The 13247-nt window shown below is 42.0% G+C and overlaps 1 long non-coding RNA gene across 1 annotated transcript; it reads right to left on the bottom strand.

The window, feature by feature from the left end:
* Positions 1–267: 267 nt before the first annotated feature.
* On the bottom strand, positions 268–12585 carry LOC149361385 (uncharacterized). The gene is made up of 3 exons (XR_016288955.1): positions 11018–12585; positions 9861–9934; positions 268–495 (listed from the first exon to the last, which is right to left on the bottom strand). It is a non-coding gene; the product is annotated as an uncharacterized LOC149361385 (long non-coding RNA).
* Between the last annotated feature and the right edge of the window lie 662 nt (positions 12586–13247).

The raw sequence follows: 13247 nt of genomic DNA, 5'->3' as shown, positions 1-13247 counted from the left end.
AAAGGCAATGATGTAAATATTGGAAACCAACACTGGAAACCTTGGTGGATTATGGTAATGGAAAATGCGTTGGAATGACTGGGCATGTTGGAATGACTGGGCATGTTGGAATGACTGGGCATGTTGGAATGACTGGGCAGGTTGGAATGACTGGGGCAGGTTGGAATGACTGGGCATGTTGGAATAACTGGGCATGTTGGAATGACTGGGAGATGTTGGGGCAGGGGCCATGCAGCAATGTTATGTCTGTCGCAATGAGACAGGAAATTTCAAAATAGATGAAGCTCCTACAGCCAGTTTTATTTTGTGTTCATGCTCCTCTTGCTCTTCTTTAGCCACTTGTCAATGCAGCTGGGCCCCATGAAACAGCCTTGTTGATGTACCACCGCTCGTCCTGTCCTCTTCTCGATCTTCAGTCCTGTCAAGTTTGTGGTTATCCCTCCTCCCCAACATACCACCGGTGCATGAGGGCTTGGGAAAACTGGGCGATGCACTCTGCAGAAAAGATTGAAATGAAAGAATTAGGATCCACAAGTTTTTATTCTTGCCAGTATTAGAGTGCTAAAAAAGTAAACTCCGTATTGTGGCCACAGGAATAAAGTGAGCCTAAATCAAGAACCACTGAAGCTATTCGCACTCAAAAAGAAAAATAATTTGAGGTTCTTATTCAATATATCATATGCTCGTCATTAAGTACCATCATCAGCAGCATAACTAGCACCACTGCAAGACAAAGGCCTCTCCTATATCCCTAAACATAAGCCTGACGTGTGCCATATTGAGCAAAATAAAAAAGCCATCTTTTTTTGTCCTCTGAAGGCTTTTAGTGGGGTATTAATAAGAGGGACAATATAAAGGTAACATCAGAAGGGTGACTGCAGTAGCACAGCTCAGATGTCGCAGACGATACACTACGAAAAGAGGCATACAATCCATTGATACATCAGTTGCAAAAAATAAAAACAGCAGCAAAGAAAAGGTAAAACAAACCAGTGTCAATGCTCCAAGCGATATCACTTATTTCCATAATTTTGAGGGACCACATGCAATGAAAATGTGGTGAGGTAGAATCACAAGCGAAGGCCATTCTGTTCTCGATTTAATTATTACTAACTCTATGCAGCTGAATGCTTTTTCTGGTGTTTTATCTTGTTGTGTTAGTGACCATCTGCCTGTGTTTGCTTGCATTGAGAACACTAGTACAATAGGAAGTAAGTCCACATCAATCACATACCAAGCTATTACAGAATCATCATTGAAATCCTTTAGGGATGCGCTCATGAAAGTATATTGGAGTAAGATAGCTGAACTTCATGATGCAAATGTTGCCTATAATACGTTTGTCGATTGCTGTAAACAGATATATCACGACTGCTTTCCTCTTGTAACACGCGTGAAAAGTCGCAGAATCCGCAAGCCATGGGTAACGCCAGAGCTTCGCGGAGAAATACAAATGAAAGACAAGCTGTACAGAAAATTTTTGAGCAGCCGGAAGGTTGAGGACCTTGCGGTATTTAAGAAATATAGGAACAAATTGACTAAAAAACTGCGGTCTGCACGAAAAGCCTATCACGTGTCACTTCTAGATGTTAAGAATGCTCGAAATGGTGTACTATGGTCGAGATTAAATACACTTCTGCAGCGGGACAGTTCACGCACTGCATTAACAAAATTAAATATTGATGGAAAGGAAGTTTCTGGCGTCGAACTGGCTAATGTATTCAATATTTTTTAACGAGCTTGGCTACCCGTGCTATAACACGTGCTGCCGGATCTGACGCTTGCAAATATGTTCGAATTCAGAATGATGAAACAATTTTTCTGCACCCAGTCACGGTAGACGAAGTAGTGTCGGTGATAACAAATCTTAACAATAGCAGTAGCTGTGACATTGATGATATCCAAATACGGCAAGTCAAGCATGTAGTTGACATAATTGCTCCCATACTTGCTCACATCTTTAACATCTGTTTAGAAACTGCAGTTTTTACGGAAAAAATGCAATTAGCAAAAGTTGTTGTTCTTTACAAAAAAGGAGATCGCAACGCCCTCGCCAACTACAGACCAATCTCTATTTTGCCAGTGTTTTCGAAAGCATTTGAGAAAATGCTGCACCTAAGAATGTCAAATTTCATCCATAAATTTAACTTGCTAACACCATTTCAGTTTGGCTTCTGCAAAAGCAAATCCACTGAACTTGCATTACTCCAACAAAAGGAATATATAATAAAGCAACTTGAAAACAAATCTATTGTCATTGGTGTATTTGTGGACTTCTCAAAGGCTTTTGACCTGGTAAATCATAAAATCTTACTAAATAAATTACACTACTATGGTATCCGAGGAAAAGCGCTCTCATTGTTAAGTTCTTATTTGTCGTTTAGACAGCAAGTGGTGTACATAAATGGTATACAGTCTGAACCGAAGCCGCTCTTCTACGGTGTCCCCCAAGGCAGTACGCGAGGGCCTCTACTCTTCAATATTTACCGAAACGATATTGTCAACATTAGCGATAATACAAAGTTTTCCATCTATGCAGACGATACGAGCGTATTTTTTTCGGGTGAAAATGTTCATGAACTTATCAAACAATGTAATGCCACAATGCCTCTTGAGGTCTGGTCTGCAGTTAACCTGATGCAAATAAATTAGAGTAAGACCAAAGCTGTCATATTTAGGCCGAAAAATAAAGTTATCCCACTGCACGAGAATATTATATTAAACTTGCGGGCTGTAGAAATTGCTGAGCAGTTTAAATGCCTTGGGGTCATATTTTCTGCCAGTATTTCATGGGATTATCATGTCAATTATATCTTGAAAAAAATAGCTCAAATCACTGGTGTTATAGGCCGACTAAAATACATACTTCCCACAAAAACTAAGATGCTGGTATACAATTCAATATTCAACTCGCATTTAAACTATTGCCAGTTGGTGTGGGGCACTACAACATTCACTAACCTTGAACGTATTCATTTAATGCAAAAAAGATATCTCCGAAATGCATATAATTTACCGTTCCGACATCCCAGTGCAGCTTTCTTTTGTCGTTCCAGAGTTATTAAAGCACATAATCTTTATAAATATCGCCTCAGTGTTACTTTTAAAACAGAAATCAAGAAGAATGTAACAAATCTTAAAAATTTTGCAGAACTAAGGAAAAAAGAATCAGTCTATCCAACAAGACGTGGCGAAGAATGGACAGTGCCAACACCTCGACTAAATCTTGGTAGGGAATGCCTTCAGTACACACTTCCATCTCTTCTAAATAGGTATATCCACATTAACCTCGATTTGTTTTCTTTTTAACGTCATGAACTACATAATTTGTTTTTGCATAACATTGTTTAAGTTTCATTATGTATACATATTGCTGTTTCGTGTATTTTCCGGTGCTTCCTTAATGTGCTTGTTTTTTAAAATTGTATAAACTCTTGTGTTGCCTCCCTGTCAATAATAAGGATTGTAGACTCGTCAAGCTGCCCAAGGGCAGCTTTTTTCTACGATTCCTCCATCTGTAGTGCTAGATGGGAAATAAACTTTGATTTGATTTATTCTTCAATGGGAACAGGAAAAATTTCTTGATTTAGTTGTGATGGCATCCTGGTCTGAAGCGGGGCAGCAACATTTAACATTAAGTTGTGGAAAAGTATTGTAGAGTATATGGAACACACCTAAACGAGCGTTTCCCCTTTTATGCAGTGATGTCTGGTGGTCAAATGAGATGACTGATTACACATATGCTGTACCAAATGTCGCTGTTGGATTAAAGGGAGTTGGTGGCGTAGCATCAAACAGTTTGGTGCAAAATTGAAAGAGCTAGGGAATACTTCAGTTTGGAATCAATAAAATTTTTATGCATAAACTGCGCAGCATGGCAAGAGCACACAGATCATGACATCTCCTGATAAACCCGAGTGCCCTTGTGGTGCCAGCAGCATGTATCGTGACATGCTCCAAGTATGTGGGGCTGCATCTGGTTAAGGTTTCTCCATACCATTAACTCTAGAGGTGGGAAAGGAGGTCAATACGTTGTGACAAAACAATGCAGACAAGACAAGGACAACGAAGGAATAAATATGATGGCATGAGTGCTGACTATCGCCAATGTGTATTGGAAACCACGTCAAAATATATACACTGTAGCCTAAAAAAACAACGAACAAAGGGCACCTTGTGTCAACAACATTGCATGAGTGTAAAACAAAACAAAAACTGACAAAGAAGCATTTAAGAGCATGAACTCTTCCTTAGGAAGCGATAAAGAAGGTGTGCTAACACAGTGATTGCGGCTTTTTTTTAAATTTCAGTGGCCTCGATTATCTCACGCACAAACTTTTCTGTGTCTGTCAGGCAAAATGCAGAACATGAATTCCGGTTCACAGCGTTTAGGATCTGGCAAACAATTGCAATTGCGACAGTGAATCATCAAAGTTCTCCCGCAAGCTTTGTTCACATCGTCGTGGTGGTCTTTTAAACCTCTCAGTGACACACTTGCCTGTTTTCCCAATGTAAACATAGCCGCATTTCAAGGCGTTCGAACACACTATGTCTTCTGTGCAGTGCACGAAGAGACTCTGATGGATAATCTCGGTTGACTACAGGTACTGAAACTTCATAGGGTTAGAAAAACACTATCGACGCTAACTCGACTGCCTATTTAACCGGTGCGACCAATTGTGGATGTAGGGAAAGGTACGTACAAACTTCCTTTTGGGAGTTACAGTCTCGACGGGGGCACAAAAAGAATGTTTCAACTTCTGCTTAAAGCAATCGGCTAAAGACACTGACAAAGGTTCTGAATATCCAGTAAAGGACAAACGGCATATGAGCTGGGCAAAACTGGATGTCATGGCAATCAAACAGGATTTCATTAAGGAATTTTTGAAGCAAAGGTTAGTGACACCTCTTGACCAGCTTAGACTGAACCGAAGAAAATGGTAAAAGTAGCTTGTTTTCCCTTGGCTCGTAAGCCCAACAAGTGTAACCACCCAAGATTGAGATCCAATAAATGTGATGACATATTATCCTCTATAATTTCAGTGGTGATTCAAAGTGGACTGAGGCTTTGACTGAACTCCTCTCTCACCTTAGACAATGCTTCGTCAGGATTGGAGATCCTGCAATAAGCCACGTAACAGCGGCGCTAATAGTTTTTTTGCAAAAACAAGCTATTCTGAAATGTAATAAAGATGGACTGAAGGTATGAGCTTAAAAGTGCGACAAAATTATTCACCAAAACGCCTGAGACGTTTGGAATGCCACTGCTCCATTTAGGTTAATGAATTCTTCAACACATTATTGATCCTGATTGAGGGATGGCGTAATATAAATCCTTGATGTCAACATAGCACCCCATGAAACTGGTGCGAGAGTTATTGTGTAGAAACTGCGTTACTTTCTCTGCAGATCTTACACGAGAGGAGTCATCAATGCTCAGCAACTTAATTTTATGTCGCAAAGAGAAGGCGATTTGTTTCTGACAGGTTCCATTCTCTTAAACTACAACCCTCAAGGAGCAGTCACCTTTATGGGTCTTTGCGGTAAAGAAGATAGCTGGACAATTTTTCTTACTGAAGTTGATGGCATTAGCCTGATGGTTAAACTCTAGATTGTTAATGTTTCTTGGCACTGGATTTTGCTTTTAACAAATCAGATAGTAAGTGGCACTCAAATTCAGAATACACTGTATCTGTGGCCTTGGACTGAAAGGCGCCTTTCGATACGACCACAAAACCACCGTTTATCAGCAGTTGAAAGCAAGAGGGCCCACCCTCTTAAATACGACACAGTTCGGCCTGTGGGCAAGTTCCTAAAGACGGTTCAAACCGTGACACTGCATCAAAACATCCCGAAACACACCTGTCACACTCAGGTCTGTGCGTGGAAAAGGCAACTCGTCAAACCATGGCAAACATCTCCACAATAGTTCTCTTCGGAGGAACGGAAAATTTTGGTCCATAAGCACTTCAAGGACCAGACGAGGCAGCGACTCCAAGCTGAAGGTGTGCACCTTGTTGTCAAACTCTTGTGCCTGAAAACAAGCCAGGGAGTGGCTGGTTGACGGTGTCACGCACCGTTGACCAGGTGAAAGCCATCTGGAATGCCACTTTGCAGCCACTTTGCGCTCACTAGCCCGGAGCAGAGAAGCCAAGGCACGAGTGTCTGAAAACAAGGTGCACAATGTTGACACTGAGTTGCTGCCTCGTCTGCTGCTTGAAGTATATACGGCCGAAAATTTGCCATTGTTCCTTCGAAGAGGACTATTCTGGAGCTGTTTGCCATACTTTGACGTCTTGCCTTCCTGTGCCTGGACCTGAGCGTGACAGGTGTGTTTCAGGGGGCGTTGGTTGATGGGGTGTCGTGGTTTGAACCATGCCAGGAACTTGCCCGCAGGCTGAACTGTAACGGGTTTAAGACGGTGGGCCCTATCGCATTCAACTGCTGATAAAGAAGGTGGTTTTGTGGTCATGTCTAAAGGCGTCTTTCTGTCCAAGGCAACGGAGGCAGTTAATTCTGAGTTCAAGTGTCACACAACAGCTGATTTGTTAATAGCAATGTCCAGAGCCAAGAAACTATGTAATAATCTAAAGTTGAACCATCTGGCTAATGTATCAACTTCAGCAAGAAACTAGCAGAGGTGCCAATGAGAGGTCAAAAGACCATCGTTACGATGTGAACAAAGCTAGCAGGGGGAATCTGATGTTTCCTTGTCGCGACTGCGATCGTTTGCCACATCCTTTATGCTGTGAGGCGTAATTTCTTGTGCTGCATTGTGCTAGACAGACACAGAAAAGTTTGTGCATGAGATAATCGAGGCCACTGAAATTGTAGAAAAAACGCAATCAATGTGTTAACACACCTTCTTTATCGCTCCCTAAGAAAGAGTTCATGCTCTTAAATGCTTCATATTCAACTTTCGTTTTGTTTTTGACAGATCCAAAGTGAATGTTACAAGGCGCCCTTTCTTCATTCTTTTTTTAGGCCACAGTGTATATATTTGATGTGCTTTCAATAAACCTTCTTGAAAGTCAGCACTCGCACCGTCGCATTCCTTCCTCATCTTTCTCTTCTTTGCGCTGTTTTGACACGATGAATTACAAACAAGACCATTCATCCGTCTTGCAAAAGTCAATACAGTCAGAGTAGCTGAGATAGTTGGGGCATCCTTCAGAATAATGCAGTCATAAAGACAAGGTTGGGACATAAAGACAAAGACTGTTATTGAATGGCTAATATTAATGTACTTTAGTAATGTGCTTGGTTTGGTTTATGGGGGTTTAACATCCCAAAGTGACTCAGGATGAGGGACGCCTTATGATTTTGCATATTGATATGCTGGGCTTCATAAGAGAAGAAGTACAATAGTTTTTTAAGGCCAGCCGTAGAACAGGAAGCAATGAATCTACACTAATATCAAAGAATGAAGGCTCAAGCATGAGAGTGTAGCTAAAAGGTTATAATGACAAACATGAAAAGCTTTGGAGAAATTCAAGTCGATGACACTTGCCTAAAATAAAGAATCTAAATTTGGGTGAAAATCTGTTGTGAATTCAAAAAGTTGGATTGCACATTAGTAAAGAGAATGGGAGCCGTGATGACTGGTATAGAAATATTAGTTTGAATTATGGTGGCAAGTAATATGCGGACTCATTTCGTGCTCTAACAGTTCATGCAAAATGCACATCAATAAAATAGGAGAACAGTTTGGGGATCAGAACGGTTTCCAGCCTTAATTATTGACAGGTCAGCTTCAGGTTGTCAGGGATAGAACCAAGAGGTTTGGATTGGCTAACAATTATTGGTAAAATCTGTCTTCAGATATCCTCAGTAGTTTAAAGTATGTCAGAAGGCTTCTCACACAGCCCTCAGGTACTCGAAAGCTTGTGCTTATCAATGACTTTCGAGACATGATGAGAAGCAATGGTTAATGCAGTGAAATGGGAAACAAATAACTGATTTTTCTCAAGAAAGTGCCCATGGAATATGCTGTCAAACAAATTCCCAAGGATCCTTCAATTAAGCCCAAAATGACAGTTTATGGGTAGCCACTTTGTTATAACCATCACATACAAAAAAAGAGACACCAGAAGCCCTCCTTATTCACTGAAAACAAGGGAGAATTATGAGACATCATTCCGGCACACAAAATCACACGGATGAAGAGAGTAGACTCCATGGACACCATATTTCAACTGAGGTATATTCCACAACACAGGCTTTTTATGTGCAAAGGGGTACTAGTGATCCCTGGGGCTGAAAAGTATTTCCGCCACCAGATAACAATTATTCAGGACGGCAAAAACCAAAACACAAAAAAACAGGGGTAAAGGTATCTTGCCACTCACATTAAACACATTGGCACGCCTATGCATCACCTACCTGGCTGACCCAACAAACATATTTGCCTCCAGATAATCTATTTCTTTTTCTGGAGCGCTGCAGAAGGGCTGCTGACGTAATTCTCTTTTTCAACAGAGATACAAAAGGCTTAAAAAATTTCCCAGACCTTTCAAGTGCTAAACTTGCACAAGGCATGTGTTTCTTTCAAAAACGCCTTGCATGCTCGCTTGTGCGAGCAAAGGCGAATGTGCTCAGCTAAATGACCTCTGCCACTTAATGAATCAGCTGTCCTGCAATGTTCAAGCAAGCGTTCATTGATGCAAGCCTCGTCTGTCTAATGTAATGTTTGCCACAGGCAAGGAGGATGCTGTACACCATGTCAACCTCATGTCTAACGAGGGGTTTGGTGTGCTTAGTTTTGTAGGCAGGCTTTTTCGTAACGTCATTTATCAGGTGGCACATGCATCCCAGCTTTCCCAAGCTGAAAATACAACATGTACATCGTGTTTGTCACTGGCCTTCTTGAGGCGGTGTGACACCTGATGGCAATACGGCACAATGACAGGTCACTGTTGCGAATGTGCGTTGTCTTCCGGCTTGCGCTGCCCAGCACACTTCATCTCTCGAACCTGGCTTTCTACCACTAAGGCTACAATTTCTCCTGTGAAAACTGCCTGCTCCAGTCTCCTTACTTGCGCATTGATGCTGTCACAGAGTCGTGACAGCGTCAATGCCGAAGTAAGGCGACTGGAGCAGGCAGGCAGAAAAAGAAATAGATTATCTCAACGCAAATGTGTGTTGGGTCAGCCAGGTAGGCAATGTTTAGTCACGCCAATGCATTCAACTTGAGTGACAAGCTAACCTTACGCCTATGTTTTTGTTTTTGCAACATTGAATAATTGTTACCTGGTCGAGGAAACACTTTTCAGCCACAGGGGTCACTAGTACCACTTTGCATGTAAAAAGCTCATGTTGTGAAATCAACCTCAGTTGAAGTACGGGGTCTATGGAGTCTACTCTCTTCGTTCATGTGTTTTTGTACACTGGAATGATGTCTCATAATTCTACCCAGAACCAATTAGCTCAGCTCTCCATGCTTAGCAAAAACAAGGCAGCAGTAATGAAACCAGTTCTCATGTGTGCACTTTTTCTTTTACATCTGTGACCTGCGATGAGTGGCATAAAAACACATATTTAAGTTAACACACATGCATCATAATGTTAATATTCGTAGTCAAATAGTATCACATAATGCAGCCAAAAACATGCAGACATTTCGCACTTCATGCATAGAATGCAACGGTTAAAAGACGAGCAATATTGAATGTAAAACTTCAAATGGCCTGCAACCGGCCCATTCTGACAGCCAACTAATATTACTCATATAAACATGTAAACATATCAGGCCAGAGCTATCCAAACTGCTCCAAGCAGTAGCATTAAGGAAAAGAGCAATGAAAGTAAGAGAACATTTCATGGCAACCACAAGAACAAAGCACAATGCAGTAACAACTTACAACACAGCTTTTGACTTCATCTGGTGGCCACAAAATCCATGCCATTGACTCGGACTGGAAGACAGATGCGCCACCTGCGGATACCAATTTCCCATTATCACTATGACAGGAGTACAAAAACAAGCATGCGAACTCGGTCCAACAGTGAATATCACATGAATGTAAAAAGATCAGGAAAAATATACTTGCCCAAGTATACGCCTCAATACAAAGGAAAACTACCCTGTTTAAAATGCAGCAGTTCCCCTAGCACTAGTAAAGGAATCTTGCTATGAGCAAAACAAATCTGCGTTCGAAAGCGTAGATAAACATCGTAATAACTGAGACAATTATTGCGTCACTTGTTTTCCTCAGAAACCAATTTTCAAACAGCAGAGTGATCAAAATGCAAGATCCTATACTCTGGGTAGCCAGAAACGCTATCGGTATCATAAAAAAAAAAATCTTCACATACTCATTTAAAAATTAGATCCTGACGGCCGGAAATTAACTTTCGTTGGTAACTGCAACCTCAGACAGTGCTTTCTTTATAGTGGGGTTTGAATTCAGATGCGGAAAATGGGCACTGATCGTATTGGAGGGTTCCGGATTAATTTAGACCACCTAGAATTTCTTAACGTGAGCTGACATCGCACAGCACAGGGGCATTCTTTTTTTCATTTCACCTAAATCGAAATGCGGCTACTGCCATCAGGATCGACCCCACGACCTAAGGTTCAACAGTCTAGGGCCAAGCAAAAACCGCGGCGAATAAAAAGTGTTTCAATCCCCCTCAAAGTGCTAACGCTATCTTGAAAGACAATCATACATTTTACGCACAGCCAAAGTGCCGGTCCTTGAAACGTGCGCGGTGGTGTGAACAAGCATGGGCAGAAACGCGTAGAACGAGGCATATACGAGGACAAATCTGTGCTCAACAAGAAACAAAACGCGCAAACATGCGCATACCAAAATCATGCAAAGCTAGCGCACGCACGGTCGCATCCCCTTCGCCAAAACAAGTACCGACAGCGACAATTCTTGGCAGAGCAACTCACCGCGGCGACAACAAAAGCGCCTTAAACGCTTTTTATAGCATTGAACACGAATACTGCAGCAGTACGACAGGTCACCGTTCCAGCATTATATGCTTCGGATAATGCACGAGTACTGCTTACCTTTTCAGATGATTGCGTAGTCGTGCAGAACGCTTTTTGCCTTCGTGTCACGGGCACTTCACCAACCAGTGAGATTTCAGCACGAGTGCTACGTAGCCGGCACTCTCTACCACGTAGTCACACAGAAGAAAATATTCCGGGCCTTATTTGGAACATTTCCACCGCGACACTGCCCGCGCGTCTTTGTGCCTGGACACCCATCCTGGACTACACAAAGAAGCGCACAGACTGAAAAGTTAGAGAGACCAGAAAAATGACACTTTGCCTCGAATAGGCTACGTCGACAGCACTGCGCGATTGTGCACCCTTGAGCAAGAAGAAACACACGCAAACCACAACACAGTTCACGACGGCTCACAATCCAAGTAGCGAATTGTAGCAAGCGCCGAAGCGCGATGAACGCGACGCAGCACCCGAACCGCCATGAGGGTTATACAGAAAAACAGCTACCGGCAGCCACCTGGCGGTGACAACCAGTTTTTGTTTCGGTTTCGTTGTGAAAAAGCTTGTATCCTACTTTTTATTTTATTTTTGGTATTTTTATTGGGTATTCAGCCGTATCGGCATCCACAGAAATTGCAGCGATTGCGAGCAATTACCACTGGTAGAAACGCGCGAATTAACGACCTGTTGCTTGCGCTGCGGTTGAAAAATGCCTGAGTTCTCACGGCAGTATGGCTTGCTGCTTTGCTCATTCACGAAATTACATGCCGATTTCTGTTTGTATGGGGAAGTTTTTTTTTATATTGATGGGAGATCAGCAAGGCTAACAAAATACCCAACGTAGCAGTCGTAGAGAGTAGGTTGTCGTAAAAACATGGTGACGCTGTTTGATCGGCAGCACGACGTGAGAGGCGGCAGCGTTGAAACGCGCGTCGAGAGAACAACCTCCACGGTATATGCTTTCTTGAGACTACAGTGAAGGTGTGCATTTTTTATAGTGGAGTTCTCTCATCCAACGTGAAAACCAAATCAATTCTTAGTATGAAATATGCTGTGTAATTTATATCCTCATATTGAGTTTATATATATCTGCATTTCTATTTTGAAAAACAGTGTTGTACTGGTAATTGTGTACCGAGGTGCATGTATAAGAGTGCAGCCTTGTCGAAATATTCTGTGTATATATTTGTATTCGTAACCCTTCTACAAAGAAGCTGTGGCCAGCTATGTGGTTAACAATTTGTTAATTGAATTAGTATATGTCTTGAAATGCACGCTCAATAAAATTTTCTGAATGAAATTGAGTGTTCGGATTCAGGCATGCAGGGCTCTGCAAACCTGCAATTTATTATTTTGTGAACAATGAAGTTAAACTTTTTCTCAAATATTTTGCTAATGATAATCTAAGCCCAAGTATATAAGTCGTTACTTTTTAAAAAAATTTTCTGAAACTGTCAAGTCAACAAATGCACGTGTAAAAAAGAGAAATTTGTCTTGCAGTTTTTATTCTAACAGCATAAAGTGCCAAGTGTACAGTCTTTGTCAAAAGTAACCAGGCTGCATGGTTTGCTTCTAGCTCGTACAGTGGATCCCTCACAGCTTCCCTAAAGCTGGAATGGTAGCTAAAGGTAAGGACTGAGGGTCTTATTACCTTCCAACACGTTTTGATCCTTAGGAATAACACAAGGGCTCCACTATACAACCATGCAGCCTGGTTACTTTTGACAAAGACTGTACGTTTGATGGATTTGACCCACTGAGATTGTTAGTGCATTGATGAGTTTCATTTTGTCAACCATATAGGCACATGCATGCAGTATCTGCTGCCCAGCATCGGCCATTCAAATACATCCATGGTTTGTGCCATGCCAAACAAGTAGGTACAGTCGTGGGTAAAAAAGATTAGCACACATGACGGAACACCAGAGCGCCGGAATGACAACGCCTGGCACTGCGGGTGGCGGAGAGGCTGATAACGGGAGTGCCGGGCCGTTCCCATTCTACAGTATTAAGGGGGTCTGCCACGGACAGTAAAATTACTGCGGACTGCCACGGACAGCAAATTAGCGGACTGCCACGGACAGCAAAACTGCTGACTAAAAGCAGCGCTATCATATATTGTTCCCGCGAGTTCCTTTTGACAAACCATCGCGGACATAAAAAAACAGTAATAAAAAGAAGCCATCTGTGCTCATGATAACCGAGCCAAAATAAATTCCGCAAGCACAGTCACGTAGGGTCGGCACTTCAACGCTCGGGCGGTGCACGCTTGATAAAGCTTACTTCC

The sequence above is a fragment of the Amblyomma mixtum genome, chromosome 2 (genome assembly GCF_055824585.1).
Source record: "Amblyomma mixtum isolate Tamu chromosome 2, ASM5582458v1, whole genome shotgun sequence".
NCBI classification, from domain to species: Eukaryota; Metazoa; Arthropoda; class Arachnida; order Ixodida; family Ixodidae; genus Amblyomma; species Amblyomma mixtum.
This window is presented reverse-complemented; position numbering and strand designations above follow the sequence as displayed.